Source organism: Moschus berezovskii, chromosome 8 (assembly GCF_049115385.1).
Source record: "Moschus berezovskii isolate FMDL1 chromosome 8, NW_MosBer_1.0, whole genome shotgun sequence".
NCBI classification, from domain to species: domain Eukaryota; kingdom Metazoa; phylum Chordata; class Mammalia; order Artiodactyla; family Moschidae; genus Moschus; species Moschus berezovskii.
Genome location: NC_142467.1, coordinates 70115613 through 70130651, shown reverse-complemented (window position 1 = coordinate 70130651; position 15039 = coordinate 70115613).

The window sequence follows — 15039 nt, the reverse complement described above, 5'->3', positions numbered from 1 at the left end:
AAGCAGACTGAGTGCTGAAGAATTGATCCTTTCAAACTGTGGTGTTGGAGAAGACTCTTGAGAGTCCCTGGGACTGCAAGGAGATCAAACCAGTCCACTCTAAAGGAAGTAAACCCTGAATATTCATTGGAAGGACTGATGCTGAAGCTGAAGCTCCAATACTTTGGCCACCTGATGTGAAATGCTGACTCACTGGAAAAGATCCTGATGCTGAGAAAGACTGAGGACAAGAGGAGAAGAGGGTGACAGAGGATGAGATGGTTGGATGGCATCATTGACTCAATGGACATAAGTTTGAGCAAATTCAGAGAGATAGTGAAGGACAGGAAAGCCTGATGTGCTGCAGTCCATTGGATTGCAAAGAATTGGACACCACTGAGTGACTGAACAACAGCAACCTTCTTTATGGCTGAAAATTCTCCCTTACCAGAGAGCCAAACCAGCAGCTTCATCCATTTGTGAAGACAAACTGCAGTCCCATATGACTAGTATGCACAGTCAGCAGTTCTGCTTGGCTAAGGTTCCTAAATGGTAGTTCAGTCCATTGATGGAGACAAGCCTACAACCCCACCTAACTGCAGAGCAGCTTTCTTCCACAGCTGCAACCCTATTCAAATGCATATCTCAACCTGCAGCCCCATCCAAATGTGTGATATTGTCAAAGGTATCATCCTACCTGGGACTCCAGTGACCCCACTCAACCAAACACAGCCATTGGACCTATCTGATCATAGAGTCCAGTCTATACCTCTTTTCAAACTCAGCGTACAACCCGTCTGAAAATAGAGCCCAATCAGTATCATCACCCGGACTTGGAGTATAGCCTGTGGCACCACCTGACAAGGGGTGATTGCAGTGGTAACTCTGCATGATCACTTAATTCAGTCAGCAGTATTGCCTATTCAAAGAGCTCAGCCTGCAGTCTCATTCATTTGCAGAATCTAGCCTGTGACACTGCCTGTTCAGAAATCACAGCATAAATTCCTTCCAGATCAGTTTGCCTAGTAAAGTGGCCCTGCTTGAATACAAAGCCCAGTCAGCTGTTATTCCCTATTGCAGGGCGCAGCCAGAGAACCCACTAGACTATAGAGAATCGTCAGTGGTGTTACCCTCCCAGAAAGCCCAGCCAGAGGCCCTACTTGGTAAAGGAACTCAGTCAGTGGAACCATCAGATCACACAGGCCAGCCATTAGGTCTTCTCAACTAAAACTCAGGCAGAGGTCCTAGCTGACCTCAAAGTCCAGGCATTCATCCCACTTCATCAGAGATTTTAGCAGAATGCCCCACTTCCCCATGTATATTACAAGCTAGCTTGCCTGGAACACCAGGTTGGGATGATAGGTAAAGGTCTTTTGGTCTTTGCAAAAATAAGATTGTAACAAGTAGAAGAGATGCTCAAATATACAGACACCAACATAAAGTTACAAGCATCATGAAGACAATAGGAATGATGGCACTGCCAGTGAAAACCAATAAAACTCTAGTGACCAAACCCAAAGAAAGGGAGAACTATGAAATGACGGATGGAAAATTCAGAATTATTATTTTAAATGTTTAGTGAATTATATGAAAACTATAAGTAAAAAGCCTCTTGATGAAAGTGAAAGAAGAGAGTACAAAAGTTGGCTTGAAGCTCAACAGTCAGAAAACTAAGATCATGGCATCTGGTCCCATCACTTCATGGCAAATAGATGGGGAAACAGTGGAAACAGTGTCAGACTTTATTTTGGGGGGCTCCAAAATCACTGCAGATGCTGATTGCAGCCATGAAATTAAAACACACTTACTCCTTGGAAGGAAAGTTATGACCAACCTAGACAGCATATTAAAAAGCAGAGACATTACTTTGCCAACCAAGGTCCATCTAGTCAAGGCTATGGTTTTTCCAGTGGTCATATATGGATGTGAGAGTTGGACTGTGAAGAAAGCTGAGCGCCGAAGAATTGATGCTTTTGAACTGTGGTGTTGGAGAAGACTCTTAAGAGTCCCTTGGATTGCAAGGAGATCCAACCAGTCCATTCTAAAGGAGATCAGTCCTGGGTGTTCATTGGAAGGACTGATGCTAAAGCTGAAACTCCAATACTTTGGCCACCTCATGTGAAGAGTTGACTCACTGGAAAAGACTCTGATGCTGGGAGGGATTGGGGGCGGGAGGAGAAGGGGACGACAGAGAATGAGATGGCTGGATGGCATCACCGACTCGATGGACATGAGTTTGAGTGAAGTCTGGAAGTTGGTGATGGACAGGGAGGCCTGGCGTGCTGTGATTCATGGGGTCGCAAAGAGTCAGACAGGACTGAGCAACTGAACTGAAATGAACTGAACTGATACAACTGTATAAAATTAGAAAGAAAAACTAACACATGAACAAAATGAGATCTCCTCAACAACGGAAAAGAAACTATAAACAAAAACAAAAAGAAATCTTACAGCTGAAGAATACAATGCATGTCTAAAACATTCAGTAAGAGCAGACTTGATCAAGAGGAAGAATTCTTCCATGAACTTGAAAACAATCCGTTTGAAATTACTCATTCAGAGGAGCAAAAAGGAAAAAGAAAGAAAGAAAAAATATGACAAAGATCTTACAAGACTTATGAGACATAACGTAGGTATACAACATAAACATTTTAGGAGTCTCAGAAGGATCATAGAGTCTATTGAAAGAAAGAATAACTGAAAACTCTGTTTGAAGAGGAATACTTGACATCCAGGTACAAAAATACCAAAAATTCCCAGACTCAATCTGAAGAGGACTTCTCTGAAACATAATATAATCAAAATTTGAAAATACAACAAAAGATAAAATTTTGAGAGCCACAAGAAAAAGAATCATCACATAGAAGGGAATTCCCCGTAAGCCTTTTTTTTAGATTTCTCAGCAGGGACCTTGCAGGCCAGGAGAGAATGGGATGATATATTCAAAGTACTGACAAAGAACAAATACCAACCAAGAATACCTGACAAACTGTGCTTTAGAAATAAAAGAGTATTAAAAATCCTTTCACATTAAACTGCATGAAACTAAAGAGACAGATTTAGCTTTAAAGATAAGTATAAGCTGAAAGTGAAGGGATGGAAAAAGATATTCCATGCAAATGATAACCAAAGACAGCAGAGATGGCTTTACTTATATCAAGCAAAATAAACACATTGCAATAACTCACAAGAGACAAAAAAGGCATTTTATGATAAAGAAAGACAGCTAATCAAGAGGATGAATTGACCATCATATTGTAAATATATATTATCCAACACTAGAGCAGCTAAATATATTAAGCAAATATTAACAGATTTAAAGAGAATAATATACACCAATACAATAATACTATGAGATCAGTACTCCATTTACAATAATGGAAGGATCATCCAGAGAGAAAATCAATAAGAAAATGTTGGAACTGAACCATATAATTCATACCTAATGGGCCTAATGTCTCCGTCTCCCTTTCTCTCTCTCTCTCTTACACACAGGCACACACAATAGACCTACACATCCACACAAATAGACATACACACAATGTTTCCTAATTCTAAGAAAAAAATTGAAGACTCAAATTATAAATGTATTTTTGCCAGTCTTAGTTTTATAAAATCATAAACACTAAAATATAGCTTGCTTGAAGTCCTATAGAATGTCGTCTGAACACATGAATATTTGTTTTTATGTCAGTCCTGTCTTCTGTCTGTGTCTTTGCTCAGGTAAGGGAAGTGTTGCTTTACTTCATGGCTGCATTTCCTTCTGTTTGTGTTTAAGATAAATATATAATCAACTTTGATTTGAAGAGAATTCCTAAAAAATAATCATTCTGACATACCTATTTTATAGTTTGTATGATGTAAAACCCATGTCATTTTCTCAGGGCAAATTTTAATAACTACACTTAAAATAGCAATAGTCTATTTCCAAATATTTCAAGCCCCCATCTCTTCCCACCATTCAAGAACTGATTGTTCCTTAAACTTGGTGCTCTAGCTAAAGCTCAATGCAAAGCCTAGACAAGTGGTTATCAAGTACTAAGAGCGGATGGAAGAATTCTTGGATGCCATAGGACTTTATTCATGAATCTTAAGGTCCCCAGGTACATGGAAGATTTCATTTTGTTAACTTTACACATTAAGCCTGTCATCTGAAGAGGCTTAACAAGCAAATTCAGAAGAATAACCAATTTTTTGTTTCCCCAAATAGTTTTCTCTGCCATCCCTTAGAGTCTCAGGCCATCACAACATTTGATTTTCATGTGATCTACAATTACCAAAAATTTATAATGTGCTAGGCACTGAGTTCAGCCCTGGAGACTCTGTGATGTTAAAATTTAGATATGGAAACAGATATGGTAACAATATCTTTATATTTTAAAAACTGATACAGCAAATAACTACCTGTATACTGTCAAGTCCTTTTTTATTATATATTGAGATTGAACACACAAAAAAAAGTGGTTCTCATATTGTGTTTCCTTCTCTGGCTTTTAGAGAATGTTCATATGCAGGAAAATCAATCAATTGGTTTTAAATCACACCAATTTCTGGAGAAGGAAATGGCAACCCACTCCAGTATTCTTGTCTGGAGAATCCCATGGACAGAGGAGCCTGGCAGGCTACAGTCCATGGGGTTGCAAGAATCAGACACGACTTGGTGACTAAACCACCACCATACCAATTTCTGCTATTTTTACCAAATTTTTATATTTACCAAATTATACTTTTCAAAATAAAAGAATCATTGTAGTACAATCTATTTGATCTAGTTGTACCTTGAAACACCATTTGGATGAAATTTGGAAAAGAAAAATTATACTCAATGCTTCATAGTCTATATGGCCATGAACATGAATTGACTTGCATTGGAGATAGATCAAGTTTACAAACATGTTTAAATTTTACTGTAATTTCTAGCTGCAATCAATCAGAAAGTTTACTTCTGGATCTCAGTCCAACATTTTCATTCTAACACCAATTTTTAAATGATGTTCACAATATCCTGTGATTTTTTTCCCTTTAAATTATTTTAATTCATATGGAATATTTTGCAATACCTGATATTGTGGATGATCCCAGACTCTTCTTGGATGGTCACTTTGGTTAGAATTTTTGTGTGAATCTAATTATAAATCTTGTCTAATGAAGACAGAAAAAAAGAAAAGAATTTGATAGGGAAAGTAATGAAAAAGTACCAACTAAGAAAGAAAAGATAACAGATGCAAGAGTTTGGATCCTTGACCTACTTTCCCTGAATCGTTGCCTATTTGGGAGTCAGGAGATTAAAACCACAGAGTAACAATAAGTTCTAATTTGAATCTAAAACAAGTCAGATAGGAAATGGAAGAGAACAGATTTTCCCCTTAGAGATAAAGTGCCTAAATTTAGGATATGGCTTGTTTATATTGGCAATACCACTGGGACTATGATCTCAACCCACCAATTAAAGTTAGAGAGATTCAATGGAGATTTATGGTCCTGAGAACGCTTCCTCTGGGGAAAAAAATTTATACCATCCAATTGACCTAAATATGCACAACACAATTCCAATGGACAGCACATATATAATTAAATTTATGTATCTGGGCTTATATTTTTAATGTTTAATAAAAAATAATCTGAACTTCTATTAATCTCCAATAAAAATTTAAAATAAAAAAACTAAAAATTGATTTTTAATTAAATAAATAAAGATAATAAAACATAAGAAAAATCAACATTGGGAAGGAAGAACAATAAACTCCAGATCAAGAAAAATACATTTCAAAAAATTAAAAATAATATTAAGTCTACATTTTAAAAAGGAGTTACCTATTTTGTCAAGATCTGTGATATTTCATTATTTTCTTTCAGTTGATGAAAGACATTTAGAAGTTTTTGGTTTTTTTAATACAGAATTAATGTGTCTTTACAGAATAACTATGTACACATCATAGGCATAATTTTTGTGAAGATTCTAAATATAAAAATCATATAGAGCATTTCTTTTACAAAGAAGAATGCAAAAATACACAATGCAGAAAGGATAGCCTCTATTAAATTCTATTGTGAAAACTGGACAGCTATGTGCAAAAGAATCAAACTGTACTACTTTCTCATGCCATGTACAAAATAAATTCAAAGGAGATTAAAGATGTAAATTTTTCTGGAATTGAGCTGCAGGAACTGCTTGTATATTTTGGAGATTAATCCTTTATCAGTTACTTCATTTGCTATTATTTTCTCCCATTCTGAAGGTGGCTTTTCACCTTACTTATAGTTTCCTTTGCTGTGCAGAAGCTTTTGGTTTTAATTAGGTCCCATTTGTTTATTTTTGCTTTTATTTCCAATATTCTGGGAGGTGGGTCTTGGAGGATCCTGCTGTGATTTATGTCGGAGAGTGTTTTGCCTACGTTCTCCTCTAGGAGTTTTATAGTTTCTGGTCTCACATTTAGATCTTTAATCCATTTTGAGTTTATTTTGGTGTATGGTGTTAGGAAGTGTTCTAGTTTCATTCTTTTACAAGTGGCTGACCCGTTTTCCCAGCACCACTTGTTAAAGAGACTGTCTTTTCTCCATTTTATATTCTTGCCTCCTTTGTCAAAGATGAGGTGTCCATAGGTGCGTGGATTTATCTCTGGGCTTTCTATTTTGTTCCATTGATCTATATTTCTGTCTTTATGCCAGTACAATACTGTCTTGATGACTGTGGCTTTGTAGTAGAGCCTGAAGTCCGGCAGGTTAATTCCCCCAGTTCCATTCTTCTTCTTCAAGATTGCTTTGGCTATTCGAGGTTTTTTGTATTTCCATACAAATTGTGAGATTATTTGTTCTAGTTCTGTGAAAAGTATCATTGGTAGCTTGATAGGGATTGCATTGAATGACCCAATCAAAAAAATGGGCCAAAGAACTAAACAGACATTTCTCCAAAGAAGACATGAAGATGGCTAACAAACACATGAAAAAATGCTCAACATCCCTCATAATCAGAGAAATGCAAATCAAAACCACAATGAGATACCATTTCACACCAGTCAGAATGGCTACTCTCCAAAAGTCTACATGCAATAAATGCTGGAGAGGGTGTGGAGAGAAGGGAACCCTCTTACACTGTTGGTGGGAATGCAAACTAGTACAGCCACTATGGAGAACAGTGTGGAGATTCCTCAAAAAACTGGAAATAGAACTGCCATATGATCCAGCAATCGCATTCCTGGGCATACACACCAAGGAAACCAGAATTGAAAGAGACACATGTACTCCAATGTTCATCGCAGCACTGTTTATAACAGCCAGGACATGGAAGCAACCTAGATGTCCATCTGCAGACAAATGGATAAGAAAGCTTTGGTACATATACACAATGGAGTATTACTCAGCCATTAAAAAGAATGCATTTGAATCAGTTCTAATGAGGTGGATGAAACTGGAGCCTATTATACAGAGTGAAGTAAGCCAGAAAGAAAAACAACAATACAGTATACTAACGCATATATATGGAATTTAGAAAGATGCAAATGATAACCCTGTATCAGTTCAGTTCAGTCGCTCAGTCGTGTCCGACTCTCCGCGACCCCATGAATCACAGCACGCCAGGCCTCCCTGTCCATCACCAACTCCCGGAGTACACTCAAACTCATGTCCACAGAGTCGGTGATGCCATCCAGCCATCTCATTCTCCGTCGTCCCCTTCTCCTCCCGCCCCCAACCTTTCCCAGCATCAGAGTCTTTTCCAGTGAGTCAACTCGTCTCATGAGGTGGCCAAAGTATTGGAGTTTCAGCTTTAGCATCAGTCCCTCCAATGAACATCCAGGATTGATCTCCTTTAGAATGGACTGGTTGGATCTCCTTGCAGTATAAGGGACTCTCAAGAGTCTTCTCCAACACCACAGTTCAAAAGCATCGATTCTTCGGCGATCAGCTTTCTTCACAGTCCAACTCTCACATCCATACATGACCACGGGAAAAACCATTGCCTTGACTAGACGGACCTTGGTCGGCAAAGTAATGTCTCTGCTTTTTAATATACTATCAAGGTTGGTCATAACTTGTATACGAGACAGCAAAAGAGACACAGATGTATAGAACAGTCTTTGGGACTCTGTGGGAGAGGGTGAGGGTGGGATGATTTGGGAGAATGGCATTGAAACATGTAAGTTGTCATATGTGAAACGAATCATCAGTTCAGGGTCGATGCATGTTACAGGATGCTCGGGGCTGATGTGTGGGGATGACTCAGAGGGAGGATAAAGGGAGGAGAGAGGTGGGAGGGGGGTTCAGGAAGGGAAACTCATGTACACCTGGAATGGATTCATGTCAATGTATGGCAAAACCAACCAATATTGTAAAATAATTAGCCTCCAATAAAAAAGAAATTTAAAAAATAAATTTAAAAAAAGAGATGTAAATTTAAGACCTGAAATACAATTTCTAGAAGAAAGTATAGACATCTGTCTTAGTAACCCTTTTTCTTTTTTTTTAGTGTCTCAGGCAAGGGAAACAAAAGCAAAGATAAACAAATAGGACTACAGCAAACTAGAAGGCTTTTGTACACTGAGGAAAACTATCAGCAAAATAATAGGCCACCTGGCTTCCCTTGTGGTTCAATTGGTAAAGAATCTGCCTGCAATGCAGGAGACCTGGGTTCAATCCCTGGGTTGGGAAGATCCCCTGGAGAAGGGAAAGGCTACCCACTCTAGTATTCCGGCCTGGAGAATTCCATGGACTGTATAGTCCACAGGGTCACAAAGAGACAGACACAACTGAGCGACTTTCACGTTCACTTAATGAATGACTGAAAAGTGAAAGTGTTAGTTGCTCAGTACTATCTGACTCTGAGACCAGGCTTCTCTGTCCATGGAATTCTCCAGGCAAGAATACTGGAGTGGTTAGTCATTTCTATCTCCAGGTGATCTTCTTGAGCCAGGGATGGAACCTGGGTCTCCTGCATTGGAGGCATATTTTTTACCATCTGAGCTGGCAGGAAAGCCCTAATGAATGACTGAAGACATTTGCAAATGATAGATCTGATCAGGAATAATGTGGAAAATACACAAAGAACTCATACAATTCAGCATTAAACAAACAAAAATGGGCAGAGAAACTGAAGAAACATTATTTTTTCAAAGAAGATATGCAGATGGCCAATAGGCATACAAAAAGATTCTCAACATCACTAATCTTCAGGAAATGCAAATCAAAATGTCAGTGAGATAGCACTTCACACATGTCAGAATGGCCTTTATCAAAAAACAATAAATAACAAGTGTTGAGGAAGTCGTGGAAAAAAGTAAACTCATCCACTGTTGATGGGAGTATAAATTGGTATAGTTATTATGAAAAACTGTATGGCAATTTCTCAAAAAATTAAAAGTAGAACTACCATATGATCCACCAATTCCACCCCTGAGATTCTAAGAAAACCAAAACACTAATTCAAGAAGATATATGCATTCTCTATGTTCATTGAAGTAGTATGAAGCATTTAGAATGGCCAAGATATGGAAGCAACCCAAACAGTGGTAACCAACAGAAAAACAGATAAAGATGCGAGATATATCTCACATTTAGAGATATTATTCAACCATAAAAAAGAATAAAATCTTGCCATTTGTGACATGGATGAACTTAGAGTATATTATGCTAAGTGAAATAAGTCAGATATAGAAAGAGAAATACTTCATTATTTTGCTTATAGGTGGAAATACAAGTAAACAAATACAATAAACAGAAGCAGAGTCATAGATACAAAGAACAAACAGATTATTGCCAGTAAGGAGTTAGGGGAAGAAAAAAATAGGTTAGGGAGATTAAGAGATATAAACTTCCAGTTGCAAAATAAGTGAAGTGCTTAGTGTGGGGAAAATAGTCAATAATAATGTAATATTTTTATATAGTAGCATATTTTAACTAGACTTATTATAAAGGTCATTTTGAAATTTACAGAAATACCAAATCATGTCCTGTAACAGGAACTTAACATAATGTTGTAGGCTAGTTCCCCTTCAAAAACAAACAAGATTATAGATAAATCAGAATAGCAGTTACCAGAGGTAGGAAGGGGAAATCAGATGAAAGCAGCTGAAAGTTGTAAACTTAGAGTTATAGTATAAGTAAGTACTGGGGATATATTATACAGCATGTAAATATAATTAACACTGTTGTATGCTATATATGAAACTTCTTAAGAGTATAAATTTTAAATGTTCTCAACACAAGAAAAAATGTTTTTTCTATTTTTTTAATTTTGCATGTATATGAGATGATGGATGTTCACTAAACTTACCCTGATAATCATTTCATGACTGATGTAAGTCACATCATTATGCTGCATACCTTCAACTGACAGTGCTGTGTGTCAATTATATCTCAATAAAACTGAAAGGGGAAATAGAATAAAAAACACAAACAGAAGAAATCAAAACTCCTTCAATGCCAACATATACATCATTCAAGCAACTTTGTTTCCTTCAACCAAAAAATAAATAAATAAATAATAGCTCACTACACAGTGAGCACTGACCCTGCATTTATTTCAATAGTATAAATTCTTATGTCTAGGTTTTATAGGCCTAAGAGATAGAAAGCCAATTAGCAAATCAAATATCACAGTAGTGTGTGGTATAGATAGGACAAAGATGTTTACATGAGGGAAACTTGAGAGATAACAAATAAAATGGCTAACAATAGTAAATGACCAGTATTAAGCATTTTTCAGTGATATGTTTCAAATACCAATGTATTTAGCTAAGTTTTTTTTTTTTTAAATACCACTTGCCAAGTACAGAGGAATGGTCAAAAACACAGACAGACTCTAATTTCATGGAACTAAACATGAGGTCAATTAATTCATATCAGTTGAATAATCATATAGTTTATTAACATACATTTTATTAGTTTCAAAAGGATGCATAAAGCTAGGGTAACTGATAACAGTATTTAATGTAAAAAAAATTTTTTTATAAAATAAATACTTAAGATCAGTATAGAAATTAACCTAAGTCATCCAGGAGAGGAGCTGAGCAATCTCCATGAAGATCATGAGTGCAATTATGCTAGGTTTGAGTACTAAAGAAATACCAAAGCAAGGGAAATCCCACAAGAAAACATGTAACAAAGAACATGTAATTTCTAGAGTTCCTCTCACGTAGTTTATGTTCTCTGGAAGGTCAGAGAATCAAAATTAGCAAGAAATTTTTTTAAAAAATTAAAAATAAGCATACACTTTTTTAGCTAAAGCAATAATAGGATTAGTGTATTAATAGAAAATACAATATTACACCTCTCAACTCTGTTGAACAAAGTCATGGATATGTGAAATGTCTTGGCCCATGAAATATGAGCAGGGTTAATATGTGGACCTTCCAGAAAGAGGACTGAAGAAGGCATCTTGTGGTTCAGTATTTTTTTATTCGCTATATCTACAACCAGCAATATTCTAGAGAGATGCTCTTCCTAAAAGATAAATATGAAATAAAGCCAGAATCAACTTGAAATGGTCATGAACTACAAGCAGGAGTCAATACTTGCATCTATAAACTACTACATATTTGACATTGCTTTCTTTTAGCACATCATAGTCTAGTCTACTTTAACTGGTGCACACCAACATTTTCCTGGCTCAGGCCTTACCCTCAAAATTAGTTATTTCCTTAAATAACAGAAAGCTAGTTGCAATTTGTAATTTCAGAAAAACAAAACCTCCAATGGGAAAAAAGAAAAACTTATTGATCATATGTTCCAGTAATTTATGCCATTTACACTCATGCAAATGTATTTAAATTCAATCCTAGGAGACAACATCCTCTCCCAAAATACTCTATTTTAGTGTAGCCCAACTTCACATTCTTGCTTACAATCAATTGAACAGATCTTGAGTAGACTCTTATGTAGTTAAGTGTGTACCAATGAAAGAGAAAAATTGAAATAATAATTAAATGAAATACAAATTCTAAAACTGCAATGCAACAGCATTACTATAAGAGGGATTCTTTGTAAAGGAATAGTGTATTCAAAAGCCAGAACTAATTATTCACACACATTTCTTTAAAAGGCTAACCAATTACAATGCAATGTATTCATTCCATTAAAGTTCTCTGACCTGATTAGCTGATAATTGGCATTTGAAAAGAAGGTTCCTTACATAATTGGCCTAAAAGAAAAAGAGAGAAAGTAAAGATTCAAAAAAAAAAAAAACAACACATTTTGAGGTGAGTTAGAAAATTTTTGGAAGCAATAATTCCCACAGGAGCATTAAAATCTAGTTATAGTTAGAGAGTACATAGGTGAGCAATTAGAGATTATATACATAGCGTTTGAAATGGCACAAGGATGGGAGTTTGGAGGGTGAAAATAAATTATCTAGGATTTTATGGAAGCATGTAAGGATTTTGGCATTTAATCTTGATGATTTATATGACAATGAACAAAAGAGTGGCATTATTGGTTTACAGGGGTTTGGAAAGACTGTAGAAAATGTGTTGAGAATACACTATAGGGTAGTAAAGGAGAAACTAAGAAGACAGTGGTAAAGATGCTAAGATAATCAAAATAAAGATAGACATATCTTGACCAGGAATAGAAAACTGAAGAAGATGAAAAGGTATCAAATTTCAGTAAGACTGAGTCAACAAATTTTGCTTAAGGGTAGGAGTTATAAAATAATGGGGTCAAAATAAACTTTTCCTTTGAATTTTCTGACAGAAAGAAACTATTTGAGCAGCAGAAAGTAATTTTTTGAAGAATAGAAAGATTAAGATATTGCATTACCCTATTTAGTTTTAGAAACTATTCAGATATCCAAATGTCAATATTTAGAAAGCAATTATACCTATGAGTCAAGTTTAAGGATGCGTCTGCACTAGAATTATTTGTTACTGAGAATTACCAGACTATAGGTGCTAGGTAAAGTAAGGTGAGTGGATGAAAGGGAAGAAAAGAACACATAATATTTCTATCCTGACAGGATTTTTAATTAAAGGGAGAAAATATAAGAGTAAAAAAAAAGTATTACTAAAGTGAAGTCATTGTTGTTAAGATCAGAACTAGATCCAGGGTAAAAGTGTAGAGTTTGTGCCTCTGAGAAAAGCATGGACAACTCCTCTATATTAAATATATACAGTTAAAATGCATTTGGCTTCCCTGGTAGCTCAGCTGGTAAAGACCCCTCATGCCACATGGAAGACTTGAGTTCGATCCCTGGGTTGGGATGATGCCCTGGAGAAGGAAAAGGCTACCCACTCCAGTATTCTGGCCTGGAGAATTCCATGGACTGTATATATATTAAAAATATATAGTCAAAATGCATAGGCACAAATGCAAATGGTGGATAAGGGGAAATCTGTTTGAAGTTCTATTCTCAAAGAACTTCACACACTTCTCAGAGAATTAAGATTTAAGGTCAACAGCTCAGAATAAAAATGAGGAAGGTGATTTGAACTTTAAGAAGACAGAATTCCATATGAAACAGTCATATAAAAGACAGTAACAGAGCATACATTTGGGAATATAGTATAATTTCCAGGTAGCATGGAATTCATGCCTAATGGTAATGAATATGAAGGAAAAAAGTCACCATCTTTGTGGTTTTCCTCAATCATTAAGTGTATCAGTGCTAGTATGGAGTGTGTAAAGAGCTGTATTTAACCAGTGTTATCCGAAGAAATAAATGTGAAGATAAAATAGGGGGAAAAGAAAAAAAGGGGATGGGAGTTGAAGGAATATAAAAACCAACAATGGACAATGGAATTTAAGCTGGATCAGGAGAAACGTGAGTAAATGTTGACAGTGAATATAGTTCTCAGACAAATGAAATTGAACATATTAATGAGGTTAAGAAGTTTGAGACTTGAGTATGAAGTCCCATCCCTCACTGGCATTTAACTTTCCCATAACTGGCTTCTTTCAGCAAGGTTGTATAACTACTTTACTGTGGGTTTGTTTCAGCTGCAGGAACATTTTGCTTCCAAATGTAGATAAGTCTGTGGAAATCCATCACTGCAAGTATTCCTCAGCAAATGATGCACGGAAGGTAGTAGAACTTCTTCACCTTGTGTTAATATTGCAACACTGGGATGTTTCACACAGTGTCCAGAGGCCTCTCCTCCACCCCCATCCCACCAATGGAACTAAGTTGGCATTTACATTGGAGGACACAGAACACTTCATGAACCTTTATTAAGGAGGCATATGAAGTCCAGGTGATAATAGGAGTCTAGTCCCAATTTTCTCACTGTGTGTTTTTTTTTTTCTTTTTCTTTTATTGACCACAAAGTATTCAATGTTCTATTCACTGCATATACATTTTTTATCATGTTTTTCTTATGAAAGTAGTCATAAAACAAACATGATCAAAAATACATATTAATTTATAATTAAACTATAATTTAGTTTAATTGAAGAATAATTACTTTACAATATTGTGATGGTTTTTGTCATAAATCAACATGAATTGGCCACAAATATACATGTGTCCCCCAATCCTAAATCTACCTTCATGTGCCTCACCACCCCATCCCTCTGGTTTGTCCCAGAGCACGAGATTTGGGTGCCCTGCTTCATGCATTGAACTTGCATTGGTCATCTCTTTTACATATGATTAGGTACATGTTTCAATACTATTCTCTCAAATAATCCCACTGTTGCCTTTTCCCGCCAAGTCCAAAAGTCTGTTATTTACATCTGTGTCTCCTTTGCTGCCCTGCATGTAGGATTATTCAGACTTAAATTGAAGAAAGTAGGGAAAACCACTGAACCATTCAGGTATGACCTAAATCAAATCTCTAACAATTATACAGTGGAAGTAACAAATAGATTCAAGAGATTAGATCTGATAGACTGCCTGAAAAACTACGGACAGAGGTTTGTGACATTGTACAGGAGGCAGTGATGAAAACTATCCCCAAGAAAAAGAAATGCAAAAAGGCAAAATGGTTGTCTGAGAAGGCCTTACAAATAACTGAGAAGAGAAGCAAAAGGCAAAGGAGAAAAGGGAAGATACACCCATATGAATGCAGAGTTCCAGAGAATAACAAGGAGAGATAAGAAAGCCTTCCTCAGTGATCAGTGCAAAGAAATAGA